Below are 7,251 nucleotides of genomic sequence, written 5' to 3'. Positions count from 1 at the left end.
TGTGATTCTGTGATGATTTACTCGGCCCCCTTGTTTGCTTACAGTACAGCAAAAGGAAATAAGCCCCGGCTGCAGCTTTCACACATCAGTTTTAGTTTTATTCATGTACAGAATAAATACTCTTCTGGAGCTTTAGCACATTGGAGTTCAGTGACAGAGAAAGGAGGGAAAACAGCTGATAAAGCCTTTTCCAGTCAAATTATAACTTCTTGCTACATTCAGCTTAGTTAGCTCTTCTGCAACAAGCAGCTTTGTCACAGCTCCTAGCCAGCCAAATCAGGCAACTGAAAAGGTAAGGCCAAAGGCTCCCAGTGCTTCCGAACTGGTTTCCAAACAACATGCACTGTTTTAGTTTACATAGCAGTAAAGCAAGTTAAATGGATGTTGAATTCCAAATTACTTAGGTAAGGTTATTTGAATGAGCTGTGCAGTTCTTCCTGGCAGCACACTCACAGCAACATCACCAGGACCTGAGAAAGGAAAACACCTATTAGCACTTTTACCCAAAAGAAAAGCCATTTGAACTCTGTCTTCCTCACAATCTGCACAACACAGCTTCTTCCTCTTGTCTGAAGCAATTTAGTTTTAGGACATTGTACTGATATAAAAGCAGTAATGCAGGGAACATGTTCATGTACCTTTTACTTAACTTTTAAGGGGCAAAAGCATGATTTCATCATTTTAATTTCCCATTTCCTTTAATCACTCACAGTGCCCACAGCATTCCCACCCTGCATTTCCAGGATTAGCCACTCTGAGGACTTGCATGCAGCTCTAGGAATGTATCATATTGCTAAGGGAAAGGGAAGCAGCAATCACGTTACAAGACTGCACCTGCCACAACTGCATCAGGCTGTCATTCTTCAACTTTACATGCTGCAAAAGCCAGTTGGCTTCAGAATGCAACTGGGCAGCCTTTTCTCTCCAATCACATCTCAGAACATAAGGGCAGTAGATAAACATCCTTTTTTACTCCAAGAGGCCTCACTACATAAAGTGTATCTCCTCATAAATAGACCATAGCACACATTAAGTGTCCACGGCATCCTGCAGAGGATTTCAATATGCGGTCACCGCGTTAAGAGCTGCTGGTTTTTCAGCCATGCAAACCCTCTTTGAAGTGACCCTGGATTTTTTCTTAGCACCAATAATTTTTCTAAGCACTCTTACCTTCAGACACCTTTGGTGGCAGTCAAGTGGTGTTCCTGTGACTTGGTAGCAGACACTATGGGTTAACGAGATTTGGTTAGTGTCAGTACAGACTTATAACAAACTGAATTCAGATGTAAATTGCATGGAGCAGCCTTGTCTCCTCTCTGCTTTTGTGTGCATGACAACCATCCTCTCAACAGCAGCTTCTGGAGTCCGAGTTACAAAGGCTCCAAATTTGTTCCTCTTAGCTTAAGGTGACTGTGGATACCACCACATAGCTACACCTCCGCAGGAACCTCTTTCATCTTACCAGCAGAAGGGTGTGCTGTGTCTGCCCTACACTAAAGCTTTATTCCCAGCAGACTTAGTGCCACATCATGTGGCAGTTCAAGAGTCTGATGGATTTGCTTTATGGTCATGTCCACAGCTCACCAGAAACAGTAACATCCCAGTAGCCTTGGTAATGACCAGGGGTATTCTCCTCTCACTGCTGTTACCACCAACTTAAATCTGGGAGTTAATATTCAAATTGCCCATCCTTTCTTGTTAAGGACTAATCACTCACACCAATATGCAGGCCAAGCAGCGTACACCAACAAGCCTAAAATCTGTTAAAAGCTCTGAGTACAGACGAATTCCTTACAACCAACAGCAGTCTAATTTTGAAACTAGTACTACAGATTGCTGCACAACTGTGACATCCATTGAAAATATATACACACACAAATGACTCACAGATAAGCAACCTGCTTTGATACTGCCAAAATCTGGAGTGATCACTGCCCAGTCATCTCTGCTGCTAGGCAATAATTTCTACACTTGTATAGAACTTCACTGAAGTTTCCATGTTCTGGAGTCATACCAAGTTAACAGACAAACTTCTGGAGTTACTTGAAACCTTCTGAACTGACAAGTACTCAGTGCCTACCTGTCAGACAGGTTATCTTCCACAGCCCATCCCTTTTAACACAGCAAAACACTGTTCTGTATCCTGTACCTGTTTAAAGAAAAAAAACAAGCAATTAAATGCACTTGCTCAGTGCTGGAGGACAGTATCCTATTCTCACACTGGAACACGACAACAGAAAGCAAGCACACTCCAATCCCTTAACAGGACAAAGACTGTATCAGCCAAAATACCAGGTTTAACAGACACAGCAGAATGAAAACCAACGATGCCAAATGCTGAGCTCCTGTAGCGCTGTTTTTTGAACATCCCAGCAGGAGAATGCTGCTGGGTGCAGATACCATACAGTGCAACAGCTGCAGCTCTTCATCCACAACTGCTCATTTGAACATTCACACTTTTTGCATGCACCAGTCAGCATCTAGTGATCAGCTAAACTGTTCATTTCACAAAGGTGCCATGCACAGAGGAAAAACACACTCCATGAATTTCACCTGATAAGACACCAGCTTCAGAATTATTTTAAGTAATGTGATAGCTACACTTGAAGTCCCAGAACACACCATCTTTTGACTCTTACCAAGCTTTTCCACTTGAATCACTTTCATTTGTATCAAAAGCATAAGCCAGTACCTAAAAGAGAACACAGATGTGTTATTACAGTTCCCAGGATGCTGCATCTGCAGAGATTTGTCTTGCGGTTTTATCCCACAGAGCTAACAGGTAGCTCCACGGGTAAAGCAAAACCACAAGTTTATTCTGTGAGGCGTTTCCAACGACACGAACCTACAGAGGAGATTCTATCGGGATAGACCTCAACGTTTCTGGTACTATAAATTAACACAATATAGAAAAAAATTAAGCAGACTGGAAAGATCTCAAGACATCTGGGGGAAGGAAGAAGGTAAATGATACACTAAATTTAATTTGGGGAAGATCAAGTAGTAACTCCTTCATATTAGTGAGTTTTAATGTTTTAAGTTAGTATTACCTGAAAGGCAAACCAAGGTAATTAATTACAAAACTGTACTCAAACAGAATCCTCCCTATAACCTAAGTTAAGGTTTCTAAGCATAAGTTTCTAAGCATAACTTATTTGTAGAAGTAAAACTATAAGCTTAAGCAGTTATGCTGATCACCTCCTATTTAACTAAGAACTTCGTATGAGGTATTCTTTGGACAAATAAAAGATAAATTCTTCACTTAACAGATAGTGAACAGTGCATTAAAATACAGTAACAGTGTTGAAACAAGTCCCTGAAACATTCCACAAGCCAGTAAGCTTCACGTGACAGACTTCCAGCCACTGAAAACCAGAGCCCTCCGATCACTAAGGAATATGCAGAGCCTCAGATGTGCACTAACCTCAAAGAGCCTTCAGATCTCTGTGCAATGGCATCCTGCATTTCTTCTCTCATTTTCTCTAATTACATACCACCTGAAAAAGCCAAGGTAAGGTTACAGACTGACATGTATTAGTATTTAAGTGGTTTCTAACAACCACAGCCATTTCTCATAGCCTCTCTCCTTGGAACCACACTTAAAGCTACTATGTCTTAATGTTATCCTGTTTAACAGCTCTTCTTAATTTCCTGATTATTCTTTTCTTTAAATGTCAGTGTCATGATCTTTGCTGACACAAAACACTGCGTGTTTAATACTCAAGAACAGATGCTCAGAATAAAATGACATGAAATCAATACTCATGCAACAGATTTGTTCAGAAAGGCCATTCTCACTCACTCTCTTCAGAGCAGTTGAACATTTTGCCAATCATCACAACAACCTTTTTACACTGCATCTTCACATTTTGAGGAAGATAAGCTTTTTTGTTTTCTAACTGCATCTTCTCAGTAAGAAGCACAGCAATCTAACCAGGTCAGCAACTTAAAAGACAGACAGCTAACCTGCAACAGGCAAGGGTAAAAAACCAACCTGTCACACTGACTTACCAAGATGCTAGTTCAGACTGGACTGTCAGGTGGGCTGCCTAAAGAGAAGTAAATCATTGCATGTGAGGAATAGTTCCAAGTTTCTTCAGCTTCTATTAATTTTAGTAAGACTAAGGTACTTTCATACTCAATATGAAGCAAGCAGACTGGAGTCCAGTTACACTGTCTAAATGCTAAGACCAAAACAAGGCATTTCTTTTTAAATCAGAGGCATGGCCCAGTCTATCACATAACTGTCAACAAAATCTATCTGCAATTTAAGAAATCTGAGCACTATGGCACAGAAGGTAAAACTAAGGGAGTTACCTAACAGCTGGTACTGTGATGTAAATAAAACATATGACACCATTTTAGGACACCTCACAAATACACTCTAATAAGCCATCTACAAGAATGCAGCACTGCTAATTCTACTTCCTTTAGGTAGGCCCAATGCAGAAATCAAAAGCATCAAAACAAGCTAATCCTTGGGATTTTACAATAGCTACACTTTAAATTACATTTGCATAATTTTTGCACTATGTAAACCTGTTACAGGTCTCATTGTCACCACTGCAATTAACTTTACAGTGAGGAAAGCATAACCTGTGACTCTTCTAGCCACGTTTTTCACTTCAGACACACAGTGAGCTGTGTCTATTTGCTGAATAACGAGGCATAACAATTAATTCTTCCCAATGTCTGCAGAACAGCTTTTGTTTTTGAAGCCTAGCCAGTTAACTTTAAAAGAAGCATATCACTAGCTGCCATCTGGTACCTGGATTGGTGTTTCTAAATAAAAGACTGCTTTTTGTAAAAAGGCAACCAAAAAGCTAAGATTTGAGCTTTTGTGATCCTCACCAACTACCTCCACCTAGGAAAACACAACTATTTCCTCAATACTTACCCTTAAGTAGAGGCTTTCCACTGTGTTTCAGACATCACAGGAACGCCCCTTTAAGAAAAATAATTTTGGAACAAAGTCACTGATTTAACTATACTTTTATCTCATCACAGTTCAACAGTTCTTCAGTGTCATACTTTACAAGCTTCCCAATAAGGAATTTTTAATTTACTTGTTTCAACAGAAATACCAAGTTTAACCAGCACATGTGCATGAAAACCAACGATGCCAGCTGCTGAAATACTGTAGCACTGCTTTTTGAACACCCCAACAGGAAGACACTGCTGGGTGCAGATACCATACAGTGCACGAAGTAGTCTGATTATTTGCTGCAGAAATAGTACTTGTCTGAAGAAATCTAACACTCTTATGTTGACATTCAGAAGGAACACAAAGCTCACCTTTTTCTGATGCAATCCACAAAGTCCACCATAGTAGTAGATTTCTACATCAGAAGGCCAGCAAACAGCCGTAAGAATTCAAGCACACCAAAAAAGTTACAGCAGAGCTGGGGAGTTCATCTACAAAGCCTGGAAAGAAATCTGTTTAATTCAACTACACTCCTGCAAATTTGGAACGTGAAACTCATGCCCTAGATTCATCAATATTTGAATTAATTGCTCTCTGAATACATGCAAATACTGTCCCTTCATATAAGTAACACAACTAATATGTTCATCAGCTGTGGGTTGCAAAAGAAGGGTTTTTTCTAAGCACTAGGTTCCAGGTTTTTGTCTACAGCAACAGACAAAAACTGAACACGTGCTGAAACAGACTGACTGCATCAACTTGCATTTTGTTTTTCACTATTTTTGAAACAGTGTTTGAACAGTACACAAAAATCAAGTTACTTCTCGGTCAATTATACATTTACTATTAGTAACTGTCACCTTCCAGTACTTTCTTTTATTTTTAGAGACAGGTATAGTTTGCATGAAGGTAACTGTGGCAAGGAGTTCAGGATCGAGATGCACTAACATAAGAACAATTTATGCTGTGTCAAACTGGTGTTTCCTAGTCCAGTACCCTCACCACAGCAACAGCCAAAGAAGATGCCTTGATCCTATCCTCTTAAGTACGTTTTTGTGACGTTTCATTACCTGCCTAGTTTTAACTCAGGGCTTCCCATGTTAAAGATGTTTTCTATCCAGTGATCTTACCACTTCTTTCTGCTGTCCCCCCTGCTTGTGCAGGGGACATGCATTAAGATGAAATTTTTACCATGGGGAAGCAACTGGAAGCTGCAGCTGCACGATACAGCCTGGTACAGAAAGTGTGGGTGCCGCACCACCAGGAGACTGAACATACAGTACTTCTCCAACATCTTCAGCAGAGGAGGTCCTAGGCAGCATCCAAACTAATCAGATAAGATTAAGTTGCCCTGCAGCATTCGACATGAGGTAAAACCAAATTATTTCTATATATAACTTCTAACCAAAACTGCATTTAATATACAAGTACTCAAGAACTCAAAAAGTTTTCATTTTCATTCAAGCAGAGGCTACAGGCTCTAATTTTGGACAGGCTGATAAGAAATGCTGCACTGAAGTCAACACCTTGGAAGCTTCACACAGAAATTGCACAGCTATGAAACATGAATGTGTTCACACTTCAACTATGGAATACTGTTTCTCAAAAATATTTTGTGAAGCAGAAAAAAGCTACCTGAAGAAAACAAGAACAGCAAACCAAGTAACAGCTTACCTTGCACATCAAGAAAATGGAGCAGTATTTCATCTTCCAAAAGCAACAAACTAGAAGAAAAGAAGTGATAAAGACTATCAGATAGGGTCAAATAACTGAAGATTCTTAAGGCCAAAAGCTAGGTTTCAGTAATCAATTTAGCAGTTGTAATAAGCTTGATTTTCACATATATTTATCCAGTTCTAATCAGAATTGAAATTTAGTTCATTTCTGAGTCACTCAGCAGTTGAACAAAAAAAATTCATCACATGAACTGCAGAATGAGCAGGACTCCACACAGCACCTCGCTATGCCTTACCAAGCAAGAACGCCACTCCCCGATCCAGGATGATTCTTCCAAGCCAGAGTATTTCTCAGGTAGGTGCCTGAAAGAGTTACATTTAGCCATTAATTCTGGATCAATATTAAATGTAATCTTCAACTACCAAATAGTAATTTTTCCAGTCTTACTCCCCAGAGCTACCAAGCTGCTACTGGGAAACCCCAAACTTATTTTACAAAGACATGGGACCTAAATTCAAGCATAAGGAACACAACTCGACCTGCTCTCATTATACTGAGGATCCACTATAAATCTCTTCAGACTGTCAACTACATTTTGAAGGAAATTAAGCCAGTAGTATTAAGTGTTTTTCTGACAACAGCCCTGTTCA

This window comes from Mesitornis unicolor, unplaced genomic scaffold (genome assembly GCF_000695765.1).
Source record: "Mesitornis unicolor isolate BGI_N332 unplaced genomic scaffold, ASM69576v1 scaffold38454, whole genome shotgun sequence".
Lineage (NCBI taxonomy): Eukaryota > Metazoa > Chordata > Aves > Mesitornithiformes > Mesitornithidae > Mesitornis > Mesitornis unicolor.
This window is presented reverse-complemented; position numbering follows the sequence as displayed.